Genomic DNA, 26,028 nt, shown 5'->3' on the forward strand with positions numbered 1-26,028 from the left:
GGGCATCCCAACTGTAGACTCAGCCCTGTGGACTTTGGGTTCAGACTGGGGAGGCCAGCCAGGAAGGGGCATGCCAGGGAATGTCCTGGGGAAGGATCCACAGCGAGGGCGGAGAGCTACAGGATATGGTGGGCCTGGGAACCAGCTCTTGGCATTAGAGGGATGTCCATCTGGATTGGCTCACAGCCCAGCCCGGGGCCCTTGTGTCAGGGAGAGGGGGACAAGCTGCCCTTATCAGGAAGGAGGGAGAACCCTCTAAGCCCGCTTAGCCCTTATGTAGCACAAAGGATGAATGGGTGGGGGCATTCTTGGCTCTTTAAAGCTGGCTACAGCAGTGCTATTTCTTGGCAGTGGCTCTGGGGTACCCAGTACAGGTCTGTCTTGTATGAGAGGTTCAATTCACCATGGGGCCTGGGGTCCTGAAGGAAGGGGTAGGCAGGATGGCTGAGAAGTAGCCTTCACTGAGGAAGTCTCTGCTAGGAGCAGAGGGGATTGTTGTGACTCCCTCAATGAAAGCTGCTTCTCAGCCTTCCTACCCACCCTATAGAAAAGGCTAATGTGAGCCAGGCGTGGTGGTGCACACCTGAAATCCCTGGCTCAGAAGGCTGAGGCAGGAGGATCTCGAGTTCAAAGCCAGCTTCAGCAAAAGCGAGGCGCTAAGCAACTCAGGGAGACTCTATCTCTAAATAAAATACAAAAAAGGGCTGGTGATGTGGCTCAGTGGCTGAGTGCCCCTGAGTTCAATCCTAGTACCCCTCCCAAATGAAAAAAAAAAAAAAGGCTAATGTGGATAATGTTTATAGTATACTTAACCTGTGCATCATGCCCTCTACTATGGAATAAAAAGTAGCTTTTATTACCCTTCTGCTGAAGTGGATAATTCTCATCTCTCATGCACAGATAAGGAAACAGTGACTCAAAAATAAATGAGGTGTCAGATGCGGTCAGTGCCCCTCCCAGTGTCCTCAGCCATCCTGAGGTTACCATGAACTGTGCCCATATGTGCCTATGGTTTCCTGCATCTCTCTGCAGAAGGGGTTTGCTTGTCCACAGAGTATGGGGAGTTAACACCCCAAAAGTGATTCTGAGTCAGTGAAGGATGGGAACTGATAGATGAATACCCTAACTTGTTTATTTCTTAATGAGACTTTTATTTTTAATTATGGTAAAAAATACATAACATTAGGGGCTGTGGGGGTAGCTCAGTGGCAGAGTATTTCCCTAGCATGCTCAAGGACCTAGGTTCCATCCCCAGTACCATGGAAGCAAAAATAAATAAACAAAAAACTTTACCATCTTGACCATTTTGAAGGGTACAATATAGTATTCTTAACTACGTGTGCCATGTTGTGTAATGGATCTCATGAACTTTTTGTCTTAAAAACTGAAACTCTACACCCACTGAACAACCACCACCCCACCCCTGACCCCCAGGCCCTGGCAACCACATTCTGCTTTCTGTTTCTGTGAAGTTGACTATTTTAGGTATTTTGTATAAATGGGATCATGGGATCTTTGTCCTTCTGTGGCTGGTTCATTTCATGTAGCATCATTCCTCAAATCTCATCTATGTCATAGTATGTGTTTTGAATTTCCTTCTCTCTCTCTCTCTCTCTCTCTCTCCCTCTCTCTTTTTAATTTTTTTTTAACCCAATACCTTTACTTTTATGTGGTGCTGAGGATTGAACCCGTGCCCCGCCCGTGCTAGGTGAGCCCTCTACCGCTGAGCCACAATCCCAGCCCTCTCTCTCTCTTTTTTTTTTTTAAGGCTAAAATACAATCTATGCATGTACATATCATGTATTTATTAACTCGTCTGTTTATGGATATTTAGTTTGCTTTCATCTCTTGTCTATCGTGGATATTGCTACAAAAAACATAGGTACACAGATATCTCTTTGAAATCCTGTTTTTACGGGGCTGTGGTTGTGGCTCGCCTAGCATATGCAAGGCCCTGAGTTCGATCCTCAGCACCACATTAAAATAAAGGTATTGTGTCCAGCTACAACTAAAAAAATAATAAATTAAAAAAAAAAAAGAAATCCTGTTTTCAGTTTTTTTTTTTTTTTGGGGGGGCCCTAGGGATTGAACCCAGAGGTACTTCATCACTAAGCTATATCCCCAGTCCTTTTTTTAAAATTTTTTTTTTTTTTTGAGACAGGTCTCACCAAGATGCTGAGGTTGGCCTTGAACTTGATATCCTTCTGCCTCAGCCTCCTGAGTTGCTGGGTTATAGGTATGCACCATCATGCCTGGTTTATAAAGTCTCTTTTGTAAGGCCTAATTCCACTCATGGGGGAGGAGCCCTCATGATTGATCACCTCTTAAAGGCTCTACCTTTTAAAACTAATCACGTTGGTGACACCTCAGTTTTGGAAGGGACACATTCAAGCCATAGCAACCTAGAAGTGGGATTGCTGGATAATATGGTAGTTCTAGTTTTAATTTGTTGAAGAACTACCATATCATTTTCCACAGTGGCTGCAGCATTTGATTTTTGAGACAATTTTGAGACACACTCCCTCTGAGGTCCCCAGTGGTATCCTGCTCACAGGAGCCTTTCTTCCACTGGTTACCTTTTCTTCCCTGTCTCTCTTCTCTGTTCCCTTCCTGTATTTCCTGGTCTCATCACCCAAATAAACCACAAGCATCACATCTTGGTCTCAGGGTCTGTTTCTGGCAGGAACCTCAGCTAAGACCCATCACTTGCTTCAGGTTTTACAGTTATTAAGAGACTCTTTTAAATATCTACTGCTATAAAATAAACGACCTCAATACCTGCTGACTTAAAACAAAAATTTAGCTGGGTGCGGTGGTGCACAACTGTAATCCCAGGGTCTCCAGAGGTTGAGGCAGGAGGATTGCTCTTAGTTACTTAGCGAGACCCTAAACAATTTAGATAAAATGTCTCTAGATAAAATATAAAGAAGGGGTTGGGGATGTAGTTCAATGGTTAAGCCCCCCCCCTCCCCCCACCGGGTTCAATCCCTGGTACCTACAAACAAACAAACAAAACCAAACAAAAAACCTCCCAAAACAATGACAATTTATCATCATGCGTCTGTGAATTGGCTGGGTCGTTTTGGCTTGGAGTCCAATGTGGTTGCAGTCAGACATTACCTGGGGCATCTGTAGTATCTGAAGGCTCGACTGGGCTGAATGTCTACAATGGCTCAAAAACTGGCAGTCAATGGCTGGAAGTTCATGGTCAAGAGATAGGAATAGGATACTGTTAAGGGCTTTGTCTGGGAATGATCCATATGATATGATCTATCATATTCTAGTAGAGAAAGCACTTGCCGGCTCATCTAAGATTCAGGGTGATGTGGAAATGGACCCGTCCCTTTTCATGAGGAAAGGGCATGGCCACATCACAGAACAGAATGTGAATTGGGAGATATTTTTGTAGTTGCCTTTGGAAAATACAGTTGACCAGAGTGACAGGGTTGGGATTCAGACCCAGGCAGTCTGATTTGAGAAACTATGATGGCAACCTTTACACTGCCTCCAATTAAGAGACACACACTAGGAATTCTAGATATTTTTACAGGGCTGGAGAGATGACAATGATGGAAAATCTGAGAAATGCTGATTTTTTATTGATTATGACCCCATTTTCACATCCAGACTGATGTGACTTAGAGATATAGAGTTATCAAGTGATCACAAAATGTAGAGAGAGTAACCTTGGTATTGACTTTTGGCAAGACACGGCTTAGCTTATTTGTGGATATTAGAAAGAATGCAGTGGTGGTGAGGTGGGAAAGCTGGGTGGGGATGCGTGGTCCCAATCTGGGCAGAGACATCTGGCCCTGCAGAGACATCAGGTCCTCATCTTGGAACATATATATGTTGTCTTATAAGAAAAAAAGGGGTCTCTGCAGATGCCATTAAGGATCTTGAGATAGGTTATCCTGGATTTTCAAGGTGTACTCAAATACTATCACAATGTCCTTATAAGAGAGCCAAAGGGAGACCTGACACATGACAGAGGAAAGAAAATGACGTGAAGATGAAGCACAGGAAGATTTGAAGGTGCTGACTTGAGTGATATGGCCACAACCAGGAAACACCAGTAGCCACCAGAAACTGGAAGAGGCAAGGGATGGATTCTCCTCTGGGGCCTTCAGAAGGTTGCATTGATACTGCTTTCATACTTCTGGCCACAGGGACTAGCAGCGAATAAATTTCTGTTGTTTCAAGACATTTGGTAATAGCTACTACAGGCAACCAATATTACAAGCTGAGATGAATCTCTTTTTAGGTAGTGCTGGGGAATGAGGTGAATAAACTTATGTCCAGCTAGCATTTTAATAAAGGCTTGGCAAACTCACTGATCACAATTCTGTCTCTAGGAGATGTACAGCAGGTTGCATGACTCTCTGCAAAGTGTTTGTGATCAAGGAGCCTGTCAAGAACTCAAGGTTGTCATGGAAACTATAGAGGAAGACCACAGGGCTCTAGGGTCAGCTCTGCCCAGGTCAATAGTTCAATCAACTTTCTGGATGAAGATGATGAGAAACTGTCATCAAATGTATAGGTGACAACCGTGTTGGAGGGAAGTGTGAAGTCCTGGCAAGATGGAGATGAAAGTTATTTTGATAGATTAGAAGTTAGGAATGAAGCCAAGATAAAACTGATAAGAGAAAAAGATCTTAAAGAGAAATCCTCTGTTAAGTATTGAACCTGTTGAGGGGGTCTGGCTGGGCAGTCGTTTTTATGGAAAGGATCTCCCCATTTCAGTATGGTGCAGATTTTTGTAAGAAGAACATAATTTGGGATACTTTGTGGGAGGGGAATGTTTAATTCATGGAAAAGGATGGTCCAGAGTACTTGCCTCTGGCTGGAATATACTGAACTATTTTGTTTCATTTTTAACACTCCTTCCCTTTCTAAATTGAGTGACAGGATGTAAGGGACCATGAAAAGGAGTATGCCAATTTAGTCACTGTTTGTCCCCCTTTGTCTACTTTTTATCTTTCTCCATGCCCCCAGAGGTTGCCCTTTTTGGACTTTATAACTAAAACATTAACTGTACAATGCTGTAAAACTATCCAGTGGAACAAAATATAGTGATCTAAAGTAACAATAATCATTGAGTGTCTCACAGTTTCTGTGGATCTGGAATCCAGGATGGCTTAGCAAGATGGTTCTGGTGTGTGAGATTGTTGGTAAGATGCAGTTGTAGTTCAGTCCTCTGAAGGCTCCCCTGGGGCTAGAGAATCAGCATCCTATATGGCCGCCCCAAAGGGATGGAAAGTTCAGGATGATTATTTATAGGAGGCCTCAGTTCTTTGTTCCATGGACTTCTTCCCAGGGCTGCTTGAGCATCCTTACAACATGGCTGCTGACTTGTTCCAGAGCAAGTGATCCAAGAGAAATCAAGATGGAAGCCACCAATGTCTTTTGTGATCTGGTCACATTCTGCTGTTTCCATAACTGATTACAAGGGTCAGTCCTACTTAATGTGGGAAGGCAATACCCAATATTGTTCAAGGGCAGTATTGCCAACAGGTAGGGTGCTTTTTAAAGACTGGTTACCACAGGAACATTGGGAGAGAATGTGATATGGTCTGAAGAAAATCAAGACAGACTGGAGCTTGCAGGTGTCATGAGATCTGCCCCAATTCAGGTCGGCCAGGTTCTGGCCCCAGTTCTGGGATGGAGAGCTCCCCTCCTCCGTCTTGCCAGTGAGACTTCTGCCTGTGCTGAGAGGGAGTGAAGGCCTCCTTTGAGCCCTGCTAGGATCATGTTACATTCTCCACAGTGCAGGGCTTTGGGGCCAGGATGATGCATTGTGAAGACAAGAACGTGGAGCCTCCAGCAGGAGACAATGGTCCCCATTGAGGAAATATGACATAACGAATCAGTAAGTCTGTGGCCACCAGTCAGGAAACAATAGGCATTTCAGGAGGGCACAGGAGGTGTTACCAGGAGGCTCAGCAATACACCACCATGCCCTGCACACCCTCCCCACTCTGTGGTCTCAGACACAGTGCCAAGAATGAAATTTTGCTGGGATTTATCTTGTAAAGGTCAGTTATTAAAAACAGCTTCTTAAAAACAGTGTCTTCTGACTTTCATACGTTTGCCCTTCGTCAGTTCAGGGCGACACTTTCCCGATCCTTTTTATAATTTTATAAAAGCACCAATGTATCTGTTAGCAAAATGTGAACAAAAAGGAGAGTAGTTAGGAATTAGGGGAAGGTTTGAGCGTGACTTATTTAACAGACACAAGGTTCTGTCTGTTTCCATGACTTGTGTCTTTGAGATCACGTGTCTGGTAGAGCACTAGTTGACTTACTGTCCCGGGAGCAGAAAGCACTACTTGAGGATCCAGCCATTTGTGTGTCTGGAATGGAGGTGGGCTTTGGCCCTGGGGTTGAGCGGAGCTCACAGGTGGACTCTGGGTCTGGCCTTATTTGTGTTGTATGTGAAATTATTATCTATGAGGTATAGCTCTGCAACAATGTCTTATAGCCAGGATGCTGAGAGGTCTGAAAAAATCCCCTTTAAAAGGAAACACTTGAGGTCCAGACCTCTCAAGAGAGATGGGTAGATCTGGGTGTTCCTGGTGAGAGAACCAAGAAAGAACCTCTTTGGGAAAGATTCTGTGGGTCTGAGGCTTAAATATCACAGTTCAATATGGAAGTCCACCTGGAATCCTTGTGAGAGCTTTCTGAGGACAGTCTGGTATTTTAATCTGAGCTTAGCCACTTACGTATGGTGTGACCTTTGCAAGTTGACTTGCATCTTCGTAGACTGGACGGCTGGCATTCTGTGGCCTTTCAGCAGTCCTCCAAAATGTCCTTTTGGGGAACTATTGTATGTAACTAGGAGGTCACTGGAGGGGAGATTTGTAGGAGACATGATCAGGCCTTGGTTTGCCTGAACATTTGGGGTCCTGAAAAGCTCTGAGTAAGGACAATTTCTCATAAACAAAACCATATTTTAATTGTAGAGGAAATTTTTTTTTAAAGGGAACTAGTTGAAAATATTTGTAAAAACAAACAAAAAAATCATCTACTCGTGTGAACCATTGCTCCCTAGTTTCTGTTTATGAAATTGGTAATTTCTAATTGGGTTATAGACTCTCAAAGCATTTATGCTGGGCAACTTGCATATTCTCCTCCTCCCGGCTCCCCTCCCAGCCTTGCCTGGTCCCTCTTGCTCTGCTTTGGGTCCTGGGATGATGGATCTTAAAGTTCGCATCAGTGGACTTCCATGATGTCTAGTTTCCAGTTGATTCCATTCAATGGGACCTTATCTGAAGGGCAGAAGGAAAGAGTTTGGGTATTTTCCCCCCCGAGTCTCTTCCTTTCTGGGTCCCTGTGGGTTGGATCATCTTCTGCCTGAAGATCCCAACCTCTGGCTAGGGCCCTCTCCTTGCTGCCAAACTCTCTGGGTTCCAGTTATTGCTTCCTCATCTTTGGGAGTGGGTCTCTGTGTCGCTGGCCACAGGATTCCAGGTTTCTTTGCACTGAACTCCTAAGTTCTACCTGCACCTTTGTAAACAATCTCTTTATTAAACTCCCCTCAAATTTCTCTGTTTGAATTGCTGTTTACATCCCCAGGAATCTCAACTGGGGATTTTATTTTGTACAATATATATATATTTTAAAAGCTCTGTGGTGTTCTCTTCTTCTTTTGAAGGCCTCAGGAAAGATTTGGATCTGTGAATTCAATAGAACTGCTGTTGTTTGAACTTAAAAAAAAAAAAAAAAAAAAAAACTAGAGCTGGACTTTTGAACTGGGAGAAGAATAGCTTTGTGCCTTTCTTCAGTGCAAGAGTCAACTGAGTTTTAAAAGTCTCAGCTGCTGGACCAAATTGAAGACAGTTTCATCCCCAAGGGGGACATCTTCGGCAAACTCAGAGTAAGTTAAAACAGGACTGGAGAGAAAGAGAAAGAGAGAGAGAGAGAGAGAGAGAGAGAGAGAGAGAGAGAGAGAGAGAACTCCGTCTGCTACTTTACTCACTATTGTGAACTTCAGAAGAAGGCCAGATCAAAGTTGGGGAATAGAGAAAAAGAAAGAGCAAGGATGGATGACAGCAACTTCCTAAGGGATCCTGGGAGATGGCTCTGGGGAGGTGACTTGTGTTTCAAATTCCAGGTTTACTTACTAAGAAAACATCCAGTGGAATACTAGATGGCTGCTAAACCTGGTACTGTTGTTCTATGGTGTAGGAAGATAGTGGCCAGGGAATAGGTTCCTGATGATGAGATGCTGTTTGATTGTGTCCCCCAAAGTTCAGAAAGTTAATCTCTAATGCAACAATGTGAGGAGGTAGGGCCTTATAAGTGCTGATTAGGTCATAGGGGCTCTGTCTTCACCAATGGATTAATGGCATTATCATGGGAGGAGGTTATTATCTCAGGATGAGTTGTTACAAGAATGAATTCTGCAGAATGAGAAGTTATATTCCCTTTATATATGATGTGTCAAAATGCATTCTACTGTCATGTGTAACTAATTAGAAAAAAAAAAAAAGAATGAATTCTTCCCCCTCTTGCTTGCTTGCCTTTCCACCTTCTGCCATGGGATGATGCAATACAAAGGCCCTTGCCAAATCTCCAGATGCTAGGGCTGGTCTCTTGGGTTTCCCAGCCTCCAGAACCATGAGCCAAATAAATACCCATTCATTATAAATTTCCCATTCTCAGCTATTTTGTTGATAGCAGCAGAAAATATAAGTGTGAGTTCATTTTGTGGAAAGGGAAATATTTATTTATTTAGCATGTATAAGCTAGGAGGGAGCCATATCAATTATATGAGGTATAGCAGAAAGGGCACAAAGGGAGGGAGGCAGACACAAGGGACAAACAAAACAAAACAAAACAAAAAAACAAAAACAACAACAACAACAACAAAAAACACACCATGAGAACCTTTTATCTAGTTTCTCATTGTTGTTGGGAGCCCCAAACTCTTGGATAACCCCCGTTCTTCTTCTGCAATCGTCTGAAGAACGTTCAATTATTTGTCACAATGAGAATATTGAGATATTTGGTATTGCTATTATTTCCACATTATGTGGAAATGAAGGCTAAGAGGGAACAAGCAATTTGAAATTGAGGTTGAGATTCAAACCATAGTCACCAGAGCCAGATACGGAACATTTGCTCATTGCCGGTACCAGCAGTCATTCAGGGGTTTTTGTTGGGGATCAGTTAGGCCACCAACTCTGTCAGTCAGGGCAACAACAGGAGACAAGCAGCAGCCCAGCAAAGATTACTAAAAAGGTTTTATTTCGTCTTTTTTTTTTTGAGACAGGGTGTCGCTATGATGTCAGGCTGGTCTTGAACTCCTGGGCCTCTCAAGTAAGTAGGACCATAGGTACAAGCCACTGCGCCTGGCTCTAAAAAGATTTTCTTAATGGAGAGATTACCCTCTCTGTTTGAAGGGATAAGGGATCAAAGATTCCAGTTGCTGGAGAGAGGGGCAGCTGCAGAAGGTCACCAGGCTGGAGCCCCTTGCCAGAACCATGATGAGGTTAGGAGAAATGACAGGGGACAGCAGATACTCTTTACTCTCTTTGCACCCCTACCTCCCCAGTGTTTGCCAGTGTCTTTTGGTTGGATCTAATGTGAAGTGGAGGACCCAGATGTTCAGGCCATGCAATCCCCAGAGTTCAGCCTTCCAGGAACCAGGCAGAGCAGGGAAGCAAACAAATAGCCAGCACCTTGGTTTCCTTACAAAGTACAGCTGGGTCCTAAACAATCTTTGCATGCAGAATTGCAAGGGTCAGGTGTAGACAAGAGCTTTTCTGGAAAAGCCAGTGAGCATAAAGAGCCAGGACCAGGGCCTGACCTGAGGGAGAGGTCCTTCTGGCTCTGACATTTGGAACTGGTGCTATTATATTAATTATCTCACTTCCCTCTTCTTCCCTCTTTCTCCCCTTGTTTGCTCTCCACAGATGCTGCTTTCTTTCTCTTTTCCCACAAAGTGAGAACAACTGGGGGGAAATGTGACAGGGGCATTGTACAAAGTTTCTCCTTGCCCCAAGTCACTGTCCTCTGGCACTCAATAGGCATGTGACAAACATTTGTACCACACATGAAGGTACAAATTGGAAAATGCTCACTGAAGTGCGGGTAAGCTCAGAGGAGGACCCAAAGCTGGAGAGAGGCAGCCACAGCTGTGGAAGGGGATGAAGCTGCATCAAGGATGAAGGAAAAATAGTCTTTTCAAGTGAGACTCATACTGAGCTCATGTTGTGTACACAAAGACAGTAGGACTTATGTACTGAGCACCTGCTGTATATACGAAGGCAACAGGACAAGGAACCCAGTCTGCATAAGTTCAGAACCCAATAGGGGAGCAGAAGCTATTGAGTGAACCACCTCCCAGGTCTGGAGGCTCTAAATTCAGAGATGCTAGATGCCATGAGACCACATAGATGAGTCTGTGCCTGGCATGTAGTAGGTACTCAATTAAGTTCATTAAAGGAACATTCCTTGTAGTGGAAGGGTTTGAGGAGACTGTGGAGAATGGTTTGAATGGTTGAGAAGAACTTTAACCATTTGTGGAAGGAGTTTCTGGTTCAGCTCAATCCCAGGTTTATCTTGGGAGAGCTCAAATGCAAATGAGACTGAAGCTGCAGGTGCCCAGGATGGGGACAGATGGATGGGAAAGTGGATTTGAAAGCGAGGGCATGGGGTGTGAGGATGGGTGTCATTGTTTTTGTCGGCAGACAGCTCTTGGTACCCATCACGGTGTCTCATTCAAGGTGGGTTTCAGGATGTGGGAAGGCTGGTGGCAGGGACCCTGATTAGGGAAGAGCAGAATGAAGGTCTTCAGCTGCCTAACTGCAATTAGAGGGGTGAGGGGCCTTCTGAGAGTCTGAAGGATGCCCGCATACTGCGTGTGAGCCCAGAATGGCCATGGCTGGCTGGACACCCTGGAGTCCTGCAGGGACACTGTGGGCTGTTAGCCGGGCATCTCTTGTCTCCTTGGCTGCTCAGCCAGTCTGGCAGCCTCCTGGGAGACTCTGATGACTCGATCCTAGTGCCTGGCAGAGGAAGGGAGGCTGTGGGCCTACCAGGCCAGGCCACACAGACCAGCCTTTGTGCCGTGTGGCCTACGGGAGGTGTAGGCTGTCTGCACGCTCAGCGACTGTCAGGCTCCAACACAGGCGCTCTTTGTGGTGCCCAGGAGGCAGGAGGCGCGTGGGCGGGTGGGATGGCAGGAGGCACAGAGGCAGGTTCCTGTGGAGCAGCTCAGGGGTGACATGTTGGAGTGATGGCTACAAAGGAGATGTGAGGGGAAGGTGCAGGCTGGCGGGTGGGAGGTCCTGAGAGAAGTTTCCTTTGAGCCAGTGAGGGGATTCCATACAGCGGGCAGATTCCACTTCCAGACTCACCAGCTTGGCCTGAGCTGAAGGCCTCTTGCTAATTAAGCTACCCAGAACCCGGGTGGCTTGGAGTCATCTTCTGGGCCTTAAACATCTCAGGAGCCATTGTTTCACATGTGCAATCACAAATGTTGAGCATGTTTGCTCTGGTGAGATTCCTGGTCAGCTGATGGGGTCTATGGTTCCATTTTTCACTCAGGACCTGGCCTCTCAAGGCCCAGATTAACTCTTGCTCAACTTTTCCCGGCTTTGTTCCCAGCTATTTCTCTGATGGCAAAAGCTTCATAATTTGCTCAGCTGGTCTCACCATGCACCAGCCTGATAGTCTCAGGACCTGTGGAGTCACACAGGTCGTGTGCTCAGAAGGGTCCTACATTTGGCTTTATGATCTTCTGTTATCATCTTGAAATTCATAATACTTTTTTGAACAAGCATTCCCCCCATTTTTATTTTGCATTGAACCCCACAAACATTTGCTGGTTCTGTCGTGAGTCACAGCCCATGAGAGCCCTTGGCTTACCCTTCCATCTGTGAGGTCTCTTCCCTTCCTCCCCTCAGGCTCTGTCTGGAGCAGGCCTCTTAAGCATGCGGGGATAAGTGACTGTCCCCTCACCATCTCAAAAACATCAATTCACTTTGAAACCCACAAAATTACTTTTTAAAGATAAGCTCATTAAAATTATACATAGTTACTGTGAAAAAATTTAAATGATATAGAAAAATACCAAGCAGAAAGTAAAAAAAAAAAAGAAATCAACTTCTGTTATGGAGAGACCACCATTATTAGCATATTGGTGAACACTTTTATGGTGTTCTCTGTGTGTGTGTGTGTGTGTGTGTGTATCCATTTACCTACATGTAATTTTGTGTAAATGTATCACTATATATATTATATACGTATCTACATATATGTATATGTGTGTGTACATATTGTTATGGGTGTATGTGTGTGTGTACACATGCTTTATATTTACTTTTGGGCAGTTTAAAATCCAGAACAGGGCTGGGCTGTAGCTCAGTGGCAGAGCACTTGCCTGGCATGTGTGAGGCACTGGGTATGATCCTCAGCACCACATTAAAAATAAACAACTAATATACAGGCATGCTGTTCATCTACAACTACAAATTTTTTTTAAAAAAAATTCAGAACAGATAGATTTACCTTATGAATTTTAGACAGCTACATGGAATTCCATTTTGTTTATAAGTCATCATAAAAGACTTAACTAGTCCCCTGTAGATGCAAATTTTGGTTGTTGCCTAATTTTTATTCTTATTTATTTATTTGGAGATGGGATCTTTCTGAGTTGCCCAGCTGGTCTTGAACTCCTGGTCTCAAGTGTTCTCTTACCTCAGGCTCCAGATTAGACTCCAGGATTACCATGCCCAGCTAAACTTTTACTCTTCGTACTGTGTTTTAGTGCACCATTGTCACAGATTTTAAGCCATTTTTTTTTGTTTGTTTGAAAAAAAGTGAGATGCAACCATTATGTGAAGCCTTTTTTTTTTGCATTTTGTGAACATTTTTTTTAAAAGTTTCCAATATTGGTTAAAAATCATTTATTACTAAACTGTCTTTAGTGCAATTTAGGATGCATGAAATACTTGTGAATATACGTTAAGATTGAATAGTCCAAATCACTACACATCATTTCTTTGTGACAGTTTAGTGAACATTTTTCCTGTCTGGAAAAAAAAGCTAGTGCATTAGTTGTTATTGATTTGTGCATTATAGTTGAAATATTACACTTGAGAAAATTTATTACAGTGTTGTGAAGAATGGACTTACAAAATTTAATCTTCTGTGTCCGAAGACTCTGCTCCATTTTCATTTGTTATCTGATGTGCTGTTCTGAACAAACCACACACTGCAGCTGTCGGGAATACACTGACAATGCGCATGCGGGGAGAATTCTGCGTTCCTGGCTCACAGTGCGGGAGAAGACAAATGTGCTTCCGTGTGCCACTGGTGAGTGCATTGCTGCGCTGTTTACCTTTTAAGCAGCATGATGAACAGAATAATACCTTGCAATGATCATGCAATGAAAGTTCATTAACCAATTTTTGGACTGAAAAAAACAACAACAAGAACAAAAAATCAGGGTGCAACAATTATGCAGTGAAATATGGTAAACAATACCATGGTGAACATCTCTCACAATACATCCGCGTGTGTGTACGTGCGTGGGCAGTTCTGAGTTTCTCAGTTCCTTGTTGAACAGACAGATGAGCTGGTACATTATTATTATTATTATTATTATTTTGGGGTGGGTGGGTATGGGGATTGAATTTAAGGGCACTCAACCACTGAGCCACACCCCAGCCCTATTTTGTATTTTATTGAGAGACAGAGTCTCACTGAGTTGCTTAGGACCTTGCTTTTGCTGAGGCTGGCTTTGAACTCATGATCCTCCTGTCTCAGCCTCCCGAACCCTGGGATTACAGGAGTGCGCCACTGTGCCTGGTGGACTGGCACATTTTTAAAAATCTCCAAACAGTGGGCAAATCAGGGGCGTGTTTCAACTCCTGAGGTTTAAGTGGTTACTCCCAAAGCGGACTGCATTTTCAGTCTCTTCAGTATGTGTTGCTATCCCAGGGAATCTCTGGAGGCCAGGCCGACCTTCTGCCCACCTTCCCCACTGGCACCAGGAACACATTTCTTTCAATCAGTTCCCAGCAGGCACACACATAATTTTTTTCCTTCATGCTAGTCTTATTTGTTGGCTTCTGGCACTGGGTGTCCTCCGTGAGGAGGGACAATGCTATTCTCCACTTTGAGGAGACAGCTCAGTGTGTCCTGCACTTGATGGCACCTCACCACACTGTGACCTCCATTTCAGGCTCAATTTGTTCTGTTGCCCAAGCTGACCTTAACTCCTAGGCTCCAGCCATCTTCCTGCCTCAGCCTTCAACTAACTGGGACTTCACTTCCAGACCGATATTAAATTAGCACCCCAAGTTTAAAAACGGAGCTGTTGGTTTGTCTTTCTAATCTGATCTCATTCCGCCTTCCTTTTCTGAGTGAAGTGGTCCTATTAATGACATAGTAGCTCTGGCTGGAAGCCTGAGTCCTCCTTAATTTCTCTCCTATCCTTGTCTCCTACATCCAATTCATCGTCAGTCCCTATAGAGACCATCTCCAACTTGAATTAAAAAAAAAAAAACCTCATTGAGGTATGATTGACATGAAAAAAAATCTGCAGATATTTAATATATAGGGCTTGATGTGTTTGGAGATAAGTATGCAACTGTGAAACCAACTGCATTAGTCAGCTTTTCATCGCTGTGACCAAAATACCTGACAGGAACAACTTAGAGGAGAAAAAGTTTATTTAGGCTCACTGTTTCAGAGTTCTCCGTCCACAGAGAACTATTGACTGTATTGCTGACAGTACTGTTCTGGGCTCAAGGTGGGTAGCCCATCATGGTGGAAGAGCACTGCTCAGGTTATAGCAGCCATGAAGAGAAAAAGAGAAAGGGAGAAGGGGCCACAGGGAAGATGCACCCTTCCCAGGCACACCCCCAGTGACCACCTCCTCCAGCCACCCCCACCTGCCTACGGTTATTATGCAATTCATTCTTTCAAACTAGGATAGAGTGTGTGAGATCATAGCTGTCACAATCCAATCATTTCACCTCGGAACATTCCTGCATTAACATAGGAGCTTCCAGGGTTCAGACATCTCATATCCAAACCACAACACCAACAATCAGCACCATAATTTTTTTTTTTTTAAAAGAGAGAGTGAGAGAGAGAGAATTTTTTTTAATATTTATTTTTTAGTATTTGGCGGACACAACATCTTTGTTTGTATGTGGTGCTGAGGATCGAACCCGGGCCGCACGCATGCCAGGCGAGCGCGCTACCACTTGAGCCACATCCCCAGCCCATCAGCACCATAATTTTATTCACTGCTTTCAAATTTTCCTCTTGCCTCTTTTGTGTTTTTTCCTCCCCTTTCCTTCTTTCTATTCCTTTCCTGGTAAGAGCACGGAGCATTTGATCTTAGCAATTTTTTTTTTTTTGAAGTGAACAAAATAGTATTGCTCATCCATAGGCCCTATTTGTGTATTAGATCTCTAGAATTTACTCATCCTGCAGAACTGAAACCTTGCACCCTTTGAACAGCATCACCTCATTCCTCCTACCTTAGTCCCCAGCACTCTCCATTCTACTTTCTGCTTCCTTGGGTTCAACTATTTTAGAGTCCATGTGTAAGAGAGAGTTTGTGTATGGGTCTTTCTGAGTTTTGCTTATTTTACTTATTGTAATGCCCTTCAGCCTCATCTGCCCAGTTGCATATGGAAGGATTTCTATCTTTTTAAATGCAGAATAATGTTCCACTGTATGCATATGCCGCAATTTCTTTATCCATTTACCCATTGATGGACATCTAGGTGATTTCCATATCTTGGCTGCTGTGAATACTACTGCAGAGAGCATGAGCACGCAGATATCTCAAGATCCCAAATTCAATTCCTTCCAAGTTAAATCTGTCCCTTTCTTGTGATCCCCATTGCTACCACCCTAGCACATGGGACAGATGGGCATTTCCCTAATTCATGAGGGATATGTTTCAAGACCCCTAGAGGATGCTGGAAGCCATGGATAGTGGAACCAAATCCCATTTATACATACATGTGATAAAGTTTAAATCAGGCACAGTAAGAGATGAACAGAAGAGAACAATCATAGTCATATACTATAATAAAAGTTATATGCTGGACACAGTGACACACGCTTATAATTCCAATGACTTGGGAGGCTGAGACAGGAGGATTTCAAGTTCAAAGCCAGCCTCAGCAACTTATCAAGGCCCTAAGCAACTTAGCAAGACCCTGTCTCAAAAAAATAAATAAAAAATAATAAATAAATAAATAAATAAAAAGCTGGGGATGTGGCTCAGTGGTCAAGCAACCCTGAGTTCAATCCCTGGTATCCCTTCCCCCAAATAGTTATGTAAATGTGGTTTCTTTCTCAAAATATACATTGTGTGTGTGTGTGTGTGTGTGTGTGTAACTGAACCCAGGGCCTTGCACATGCTAGGCAATTGCTCTACCACTGAGCTATACCCCAGTCCCCCAAAATATTTAATTGTGCTGTATATATCACTCTTCTTCTTGTGATGATGTGACAATGCACAATGCCTATGTGATGAGATTGAAGTGAGGCCTTGTAAGGGTCCAGTGAACCCAAGCCTGGTGATAGTGGACAGTTGATCTGATATCTAACATGGCTACCAAGTGACCAGAGGGTGGACCAGAACGCACACAGGCGAGACACAGTGAGGACAAGCTGGTAAAGGGGTGATTCATGTTCCAGGTGGGAGGCAGCCGGACAGTGTGAGATTCCATCACAATACTCAGAATGGCACACGGTTAGGAATTGTTTCTTTCTGGAGTTTTCCATGTAATATTTTCCGACTATGGTTGATAGAGGGTAACTAAAACCTTAGAAATTGAAACCAAAGGTGGACCTCTTCCTTGTAGTAAGAATTATTTCTGGTTGAGCTGTAATTCAAATGAAAACTGGGCATTCTTTTTTTTTTTTTTTAAAAGTTTTGTGAGTCTGAGTCTCCTACCTCCATCTGACCTGACTCCTGTTGAGGAGGAGGGTCCAGCCCACGAGTCCCCAAGTGAACCAGGAGCCAGGTTGCCTTTCCTAGGTTCGGCTCCTGCAGCACTTGAGCCACATCCTCTGCAAGCCCCTGAGTTGTCTGCTCAGCCTGGACAGAGCTGGTGTGTGTCCTCCTCCCATCCCAGCTGCTGCCCGACACAGATGTGTCCAAGCTGATTGCCGTCAAGGGTTGATTTTTAAGGTTTGAGAGGACTGGTATTCCTGACAGTCCCAGCTGAGGGCCTAGTTCACTCAGTGCTGCCCAATAAACCAAGTGTTTCCTGTGGCCTCCCACTGACCCAGTACTGGGCCAGCAGGCGAGGGAGTGATCTGGCAGGAATTGTCCCTTCTCTCCTTTTGCCGGCTCCTTTATAAATTACTGCGTGTTAAATCAGTAAAGAGTTCTGTTTCAGGGCAGTGCTGGGGATTCTGAGGACAAAATCTGGCCTTGTGGCTGGTGGAGCAATGTGGGGGTGTGGATGCTTGTGTGCCGACTCCCCTCGCCCACGCAGGACAAAGTCCAGACTGCTGCCCCAGGCTCGCGGCAAGCCACCTAGCCTATCTGCCTGGCCTTGTTCCTCCTCTTTCTTCTTTGTCTTCCATGCAAACTCCTGCCCAGTTTGGAAGCAGAAAGACCTGATGGTTTGGGGTGGGGAGAACATCCCTCACTAGAAGTTGGCTCCTTGGGGAAGCACCCGCCACTCATTCTCAGTTCCTTGACTTCTTCATCTGCTAAACAGGGCTAAAGAATTCTGCCTGCTTCACTTGCAGAGCAAATGGAACCACCACGTGCCCCTGAGCTGAGGAAGGGGGTGCCTTCTGTTAATGCAGGCACCTCCCTTGCAACCTGGAAGTTTTCCTAACTGCCCCCATCATCTCAGAGCTGTTCCTGCTCCTGTTCCCAGAGCACTTTCCAATCTCTTCCCTTACTGCCTTCAGCGTGTTGCCCGATAACCATTTCTTTTTATGATTCTTTTTTTGCCACTGGAATCTGAGCTCCTTGCTCTGCAGGAAGCTGGGGTTTCCTCACAGGGTACCTGCACACGATTGGTGCTCAATAAATGCCTAATGAAAAAAACACCAGCTGTAGAATTTGACTGCCTTTGAGGAATCTAGAATAGACAGACAGGCTCCTCCAGCCTCCTACTCTTCTGTCCCCATTCTAAAACAAAACCTTACCTCCTGTCCCTGAAAACAGGGTCCTCCTTGGCCAACTAATTTTGGGGAAGAGTAAGACTGCACACTTAGTCTATCTGTTTGTACCTGATGTGGACCAGCCTTGATTTTACGCCAGGCCCTTTCCTTGTGAATAACTTGATGAGGTGGGTATTGTTCATATCTTTTCCATTTCACAGGTGGGGAAACTGAGCATTAGAAATTAAGTAACTTGCCTCAATTCACATAGTTACTATGCAGCACACACGGGATTTGAACCCAGACCCTTCTGCTCCCTCTGGGCTATACTGCTGGAGGGTTGAGAGCTTTAAAGGGACAAAGAGAATAGAGCTGGGACAGGGCAGTGAGGGTGTGTGGGTGTGGGTGTGTGCGAGTGAGCCTGTGGGTGTGCAGGGAGGAAGTGGTTGCAGAGAGGCTGGGGACTGGAGGGGGTTCTGGGGAGGTGGAGAAGGCAGAGAGAGGAGACCAGAAGCGGTGAGCTGGGCTCATGATGGTGGGGCTGGGGAGGAGAAGACCTAGGCCAGGAAATGGGGCTCGGTGGGCGCCACGTCAACCTTTCCTCCTGACCTGGGCGCAGAGCCAGGCCTCACTTTTGAAGCTAATGAGAAGCAGACGGAGGAGTGGGACGGGCTAGAGCCGGAAGGCTGCCTATGCTACGTGGCATCCTCCAGCAAGCTCCACGGCTCGCCAGGAGCTTGCTGCCAGCCAGCTGGAGGAACGGGCCAGGGCCCTGCAGCTGGATGGCAGTTCTCCTTCTGGTTTTACTCCAGCCCTGACTTGCCAGCCTAAGAGGGTGTATTTTATTAAAAGCTGGATTTAAATCTTAGCAGCATTGGTGAATGATACAGGATGTGCTCATGGAGATGCCAGTCACCCAGCAGAGGGTGTCCTTCCCCCGGGGTTTCCCTTTCCTTCCCTGGCACCTGAAGGGTCCTGCCCCAGGCTGAGTCCCCCTGGGGCAGCAGGTTACAAACTGCATCAGCTCTTCCAGGGACCGGGGTGGGTGGGTGGGTGGTACAGATGCTTTGAAGCAGGAAGGGCTGCTCTGAAGGGGTCGCTGTGGCTCAACCTCCTGCGAGGACATAGGGGGATGGGGTGGCAATTCCAGAAGGGCCAGGACTAGGTGTGCTGATGACAGTACCTTGCACCTGGCATTGTGTACCTGGTACATGCATAATGAACATCCTAGCTGCATAACACCACAGCTCTGCAAACAGGTTCTGGAATCAGCAGTGGGTGTGAATTTCAGCTCCAATACTTACTAGCTCAGGAGAGGGTTTTTAACCTCTTTTTTTTTTTTTTTTTTTTGGTACCAGGGATTGACCCCAAGGATGCTTTACCACTGAGTTACATCCCCAGCCCTTTTTATTTTTTTATTTTGAGACAGGGTCTCACTAAGTTGCTCAGTGCCTCACTAAAGTTGCTAAGGCTGTCCTTGAATTTGTGATCCTCCTGCCTTAGTCTCCCAAATTGCTGGGATTATAGGCATGCTTCACGGTGCCTGGCAGTGTTTAACATCTTTTTTTTAAAATATTTATTTTTTTCTAGTTGCAGTTGGACACAAAACCTTTATTTATTTTTATGTGGTGCTGAGGATTGAATCCAGGGCCTCACATGTGCTAGGCAAGCACTCTACCGCTGAGCCACAACCCCAGCCCAGTGTTTAACATCTTTAAGCTTCAATTTTTCTATCTTTAAGATGGGAATAACAAGGGTATTTACCATATGAAGGGGGCTGGGAAGATTATATCTAATATTTATGAGCACTTAATATGTGCCGGGCTGTTTCCAAGTCCCTGTTCCTCTCTTCTGTATCCTTGAGGCTCTGCGCTTCTGCTCCCCAAAATGTATAATATGGTATGTTTTCACCACTCCAGGGTCATAACACCTGACTGAAGTTGGATCTCTCTGGGTCAAATTCTACTCCATCCAGGTCCACCTGTCTGCTCCTGCGTGCTCAGCAAGGAGGAGGGTAATAGGAAAGGTACATCAAATTGTCCACTAGAAACAGATTGAAGGACAAGCATCTCCCAACGTCACCTTCAGACCATGATTTCTATATTATTTTTATTTTTTTTAAGAGAGAGAGAGAGAATTTTTAAAAAAATATTTATTTATTTATTTATTTATTTTAGTTTTCGGTGGACACAACATCTTTGTATGTGGTGCTGAGGATCGAACCCGGGCCGAACGCATGCCAGGCGAGCGAGCTACTGCTTGAGCCACATAACCCAGCCCCAACTATTTTTATTTTATCCTTTTAATTTCTCTTTCTCTGGGACTCTCAATAAGCTGAGAGTTACAATATTAAGCCACAAGGATATCCCAATTTACATTTCCAAACTGCCACCCGCCAGTTTCCTTCACAAACCCGATTTTCTGGGCAGATGGATCCCCTCTGCCAAAGGAACATGACAGGTTTCTTGCCGCCTCCAAACTTACAACTAATATTAATATATTAGTTAATAATACATTAACTAATGACGATTAGTTAATGACTAATCGTCATTAGTTAATGACGTAAATAAAATCTTTATATTTTCTTACGAGCTTTATAACTTTACAATTTTCCTCCAACTTCCTAATGTTATTTAATGTAAAAAATTGAATTAAAGTCACTGATTTGGTACACTGTTTCAGTTGGTGTTTTGGGGTGCAAGCAACAGAAATCAACTGTAGCTAATGTCAAGCTTTTAAGGTAAAAAAAGAAGAAGAAGAAGAAGAATCTATTGGAAGATTATTGAATGGCTTGCAGAATCCATAAAAAGTCCAAAGCTGTGGGCTTGGGAAGTGGATGAGAGCCATTGTGGTTTGGTGGCAGGACTACAAGCAAAGACATGCCACAAGAATGGGCTGGCGTGGAAACCACTTCTGGGCACTGTCATTGTTGGACATCACAGCTGATGGCCTCTGGCCACTCTCTCAGTCATTAGTTGCTGCTGCCACAAACTGAACACCAAATAGTTCTTGAGTTTTTTTCAAAATTTGTTCAAGATTTGAAATCCTGGACAAGATTATCCAATGGCCTGGGGCAAGGCCTATGTATGCCCTTGCCCTTGGCTTCCTGGAACCTAAATCCCACGGAGATCCAGAGTGGGCACACCTCCAAAATAGAAAAGGAGCTTCCAGAATGTGAAAACCATCTACCAGTTTTGTTTTGGTGGTACTGGAGAATCAAACCGAGGTCCTTGCATATGTGCCAGAGAGGCACCTTACCACTGAGCTACATCCCCAGCCCTCCAGTCTTTCTTAACAACTAATTGTGAGTTCTTTAAGTGCTATGCCATACATTCCTTGTTTAAATAATAAGGGGATCCACAAGGGACTCAGTTTACTAGACCTTGTAGAAATATTGTACAGGAGACCAAGGGAGAATATGGCATTAGAGAATGACCAAGCTGCATGTGGCAACAGAAGTCACTTGGAGCAATTCTCTTGAAGATGTCAGGTAGAGGAGCTGGAGGGTTCTGTGTGGTCAGTAAGATGGTCACAGGATTATGATAGTCTCATGGTATGATTTGGGGATTGTCCAAGAGATATTCATGAAACGGGGCATGCCCATGAACCCCAAATCCTGTTATTGTCGCCATCTGGAGGGAACAGTCATGGACTAATTTTAAATAGCATCTTGAAGAGCCTTTGGCCTTAGAGCCATTTCCCAGTGGCCTAGGCAGCTGGCTTCTCTTGCCAGGTGTGTTTTACTGATGTGGGAACTGGGATGTACAGTGTTCTGAGGATCAGTTTGCAAAACTGAAACCCTGCCCTTGAGAACTTTCTGGGAATCATAGCTGCAGAGAGATGTGAGCACAGAGCCAAGGGCAGTCTTCCGGCAGGCTCTGGAGACTCACCTACATCCCCTGGTATGCCCCTGCTGGTTTGGGGGAATTCATCAGCCTGTGGCTCCAATGTGTTCCTTCCAACAGGCCCTTTGGAGGAAAGCTGGCTCTGGTTGTCCCTTTGCTTGGACTATTGACCTCCACTCTCCCTCTCCTACTCCTCCTCTTTTTCTCACTCCATATCCTGATTGCTGGAAGGTAGGGACTTGTACCTGGGACCCAGGGGTCCAGGTGCAACTGCCAGGGTTCCATTCCCCCTCTCCACTTTCAGGGGAGCAAGGGTCCCATGCAGGCCTGGACTGGGTGTTCCCCAACAAGGGTGAATGGAAGGGTTTCTGGTAGACAGGCCATATGGTCCCCCCCACTCCCCACTGGAGTAGGCCCTTGGGGTTGGAGGAGGTGCCTTAGAAAAGCACAGGCAGGAAGTCAGGTGTCCTGGCTGAACATTATGGGGGTTTTCTCTTTTCCATTCATGCACCTTCTCTCAACTCCAGAGGGACACAGTCTGCTCCACTGCACCTGACTGGAACTGGAAGAGGAAAGGGAGGGATGGTAGGAAGAAGGTGATAACACTGCTGAGCTCTGACTAGTGTCCATGTTGCACTCTACTTAATCTTCATCAGCACTCAGTGAGGTAAGGATTAGTGCCCATTTTACAGATGGTGGTACTGAGGCTGAGAGAGCTAGAAGGTGAGAACTCAGACCCTTCCAGCTCAAAAGGGCACAGTCTTCTGAAGGTACAAGGATGAATCCTGTCTCTCCCTTATGACCCTCTCCAGCTCATCAGTTCTACTATCAGCAAATACCGCAAGTGTGGTTGACTCATTAGCAAAATTTAAAAAATAGAAAGAAAGAAAGAAAGAAAGGTGGCATTGAGATTTTTCTGTTTTATTTAAAAAATCCTTTGTAGACATTTATTTGCCCATTTGAAATGGACTTAGTTACAGTTTTTAGAAGTTCCCTTGAGGGGGGACTTTCATTTCCTTGTAGAGGTTTTCAGCTGGAGTAATGGTGATTGCCTCTTGCTTCTCTAGCTCAGCAAAGTGAGAGGAGTAGAGAGAGGACCCTGTGAAGGCTGCTGAGCTGGCTGGCACTTTGCTGCCCTAGGAGTCTACCATCCAAGTCCATGAGCACAGCCCTTTCCCACAAGGGACAGCAGCATGGTGGAGGGGGTATGCACACCTCAAAGACACACCCACCACTGTCATTCCACTGCTCTTTGAGCTGCTTCAAAGCCTCCATTTCTCCATCTGTAAAATGGGAATGATGCTCTAATCCACTTCCTGGGTTGGTTGTGAGGATTAAGATGACTGCCAGAAGAACTAGTCGGCAGGGATATACGGTGACGTTCCAGGCTTCTCAGAAGTTCCCTGGGGAAAGAGCCTCTGTTTTCAATAGAAACCTCATGCACTCTTTCATGTTGTGGGGGGCTCTCAAGTATTTTATTTTGAACAACCTAGTGAGGTATGGGAGGGATGTGTTACCTGAAACAATCTCCATCAGAGGTGATTCTGGCCATTAACCAAGGTCATCTGAAGAAACTGCTCAAAAGGAGGTATTAGAGTTTGAAGGTGTCCCCTCTAAAGTTTCTATTGAAACTTACCACCACTGTGTTGGTAGTAACAGGTGGGGCCTCCCCCACCTTCATGAATGGATTAGTGCTTATATGAAAGAGCTGGAAGGGTGGGCACAGTGGCGCATGCCTGTAATCCCAGTGACTTGGGAGGCTGAGGCAGGAGGATTGCAAGTTTGAGGTCAGCCTCAGCAAAACCCTATCTCAAAATAAAAAATAAATAAATAAAAGGCTGGGGATCTAGCCCAGTGGTAGCACACCCCTCCCTTCAATCCCCAGGAAAAACACACACACACACACACACACACACACGCTAAGAGCCCATATTCCAAGTGAGGACACAGCATTTTTCCCTTCTGGAGACACAGCAGTCAGGCACCATCTTGAAAGCACAGAGAGAAGGCCCTCTCCAGCACCTTGATCTTGGACTTCCAGCCTCCTGAACTGTAAGGGAATTAGTTTCTGCTCTTTCCAGCCTGGAGCATTTTGTTACAATAGCACAAACAGGCTGAGATAGGAGGCTAGGAAATTGAACCAGATTTGGAATGGATTCTGAAGGGTGTGGTGGCTCCACGAGGCTGCACTGGAGTGTGAACAAGTCTTTTAAGGACACTTAAGAAAGCCTTACCCTGGGTGGTTACATTATGGAGATCAAGCTTTGGCACCTCGGTGCTGAATGGGACAGCCAGCTGCCCTAATGTTATGCAAATAGGTGCTTGAGGCTTGGGATAAAAATTCCAGCAAAAGCGTCCTACAGATTCCAAAAATGCTGTATCACCAAGAATGGGGAAGGGAGGGAAGAAAATGTGCTGGGGGAAACAAAAATGACTCAAAAGGTGCCTTCAATGATGAGAAAAGATGAGCTGGAAGAGTTGGAATAACATCGATTGAGTGCAAAGAAAGCGACTTTTTCTAAATTAATGTTATCATCGCACATAACGTGATTATAAGCATATGGGGCAGGTCATAAAGGCTATAAGGAGATTTTATTTTTTAACTATTTCATCTGCTTTAGAAAAGATTATGTATTCCATTAGGTCACAAATCCTTTGGATCTTTTAAGTGGGGAAGCAGGGAATCTTCCTATTTTGGGGTTGTCTTATATTTGGATGTTGAAGCAGATGCTGTTGGTGTTTTTCCAGAATGCCTGATTCCCAGCTGCAAGCTTCTGTGACTTTGCCCCAGGGTTTCCTCTGGCTGCCTGCACTGGGGATGGCTGGAAGTGCCGGGGCTGTGATACACCCCGGGAACAGACTGCTCTTAGCCAATATCAGATGGGACTTGGGGTACAAATTCCCCAGTTCCCTTGTGGCTGGATGGGATGCTGCTGAGGTGTCTATTTTGCACTGGCTCCCAAGGTCCCCTGGGGGGATGGAGCTCCAGTGGCCTCAGCCATAGCTTACTCAATCCCACACCTTTCCCGGCTGTCCTCCATTCTCTGTCTCCCCTCCTAGTGATTCCAGGATCCCCTCTAAATAAAGTGGATTGACCAGAATCCTGGTCTCAGTCTGCTTCTGGGGAAGCCCCACCTATAACAGGAGAATGATAATTATGATCACTCTTATTTTCATTTTGATAAAGATCAGCAAAATGATCTTCACTCTCTGATCTCTGGTGGTGTACTACCTACTCTCTCTGTCCCCAGGGCTTGTGGGAAAATTTTGAGGTTTGGTCAGGTAAAGGGATGTCTGACTGTATATTTGTCTTAAAGCAATCTCAAAATGATTTAGTTTCTCTCTCTCTCTCTCTTTCTCTCCCAATTATGTGCTTGAGCAGCTAAGCCAAAAATTGGTCCATCCAGAGCAATTAAAAGCTTCCTTTGCCAGACCTTGGGGATTTCTGTCTGATCAATGAGAAAAACACCATAGTTGGAAAACAGCCGAAACCAAGAACAGAACAATCATGCCTTAGCTGTTCACATGCGCTAAAACACCATTAAAATTTGTTTTTAAAAGAACCTTTTATTTTACAGTATGGGTGTGTGTGTGTGTGTGTGTGTGTGTGTGTGTGTGTGTTGTGTGGATATTATGTAAGTGACCAGAAACTTCTCATTCAATTTTCCAGTCCTTTTGCCTTCAAACTGGAATTTGTACAAATTTCTATGGGACTCCACTTATAGGTTCATGCACCACGGTAAGGTAGTTAGTATTTTATTTATTGATTTACAATAAAATAAAAACAACAGAAATCATGTAACACATAGTTACAATGTTTCGGTCTTTGTGTTAAGAACTCCGTATGCACTATCTCTGCTGATTTAATGATACTAGGAAGAGGTCTCTGTTATTATCTCTAATTCATCATTGTAGCTCCTCAGGCTCAGAGAGGTTCAGTAATTTGTTTGAGATCACACAGGCAGGAAGTAGCAGAATAAGGCTATCAATCCAGGCAACCTGGCTTCAAAACCCAGATTCTTACAGATACTAACTTCCTTGGCTGACTTTATTGACTTTGCCACTTTGCCCTGAGTCAA

At 44.8% G+C, this 26,028-nt stretch overlaps 1 long non-coding RNA gene across 1 annotated transcript; it reads left to right on the forward strand.

Moving 5' to 3' along the window:
• Positions 1–12,901: 12,901 nt before the first annotated feature.
• On the forward strand, positions 12,902–25,472 carry LOC114080021 (uncharacterized). Its single transcript, XR_003580561.2, has 6 exons — positions 12,902–13,322; positions 18,169–18,292; positions 20,024–20,130; positions 20,282–21,408; positions 22,477–22,616; positions 25,332–25,472. It is a non-coding gene; the product is annotated as an uncharacterized lncRNA (long non-coding RNA).
• The last annotated feature ends 556 nt before the right edge of the window (positions 25,473–26,028 follow it).

This window comes from Marmota flaviventris, chromosome 2 (genome assembly GCF_047511675.1).
Source record: "Marmota flaviventris isolate mMarFla1 chromosome 2, mMarFla1.hap1, whole genome shotgun sequence".
NCBI classification, from domain to species: domain Eukaryota; kingdom Metazoa; phylum Chordata; class Mammalia; order Rodentia; family Sciuridae; genus Marmota; species Marmota flaviventris.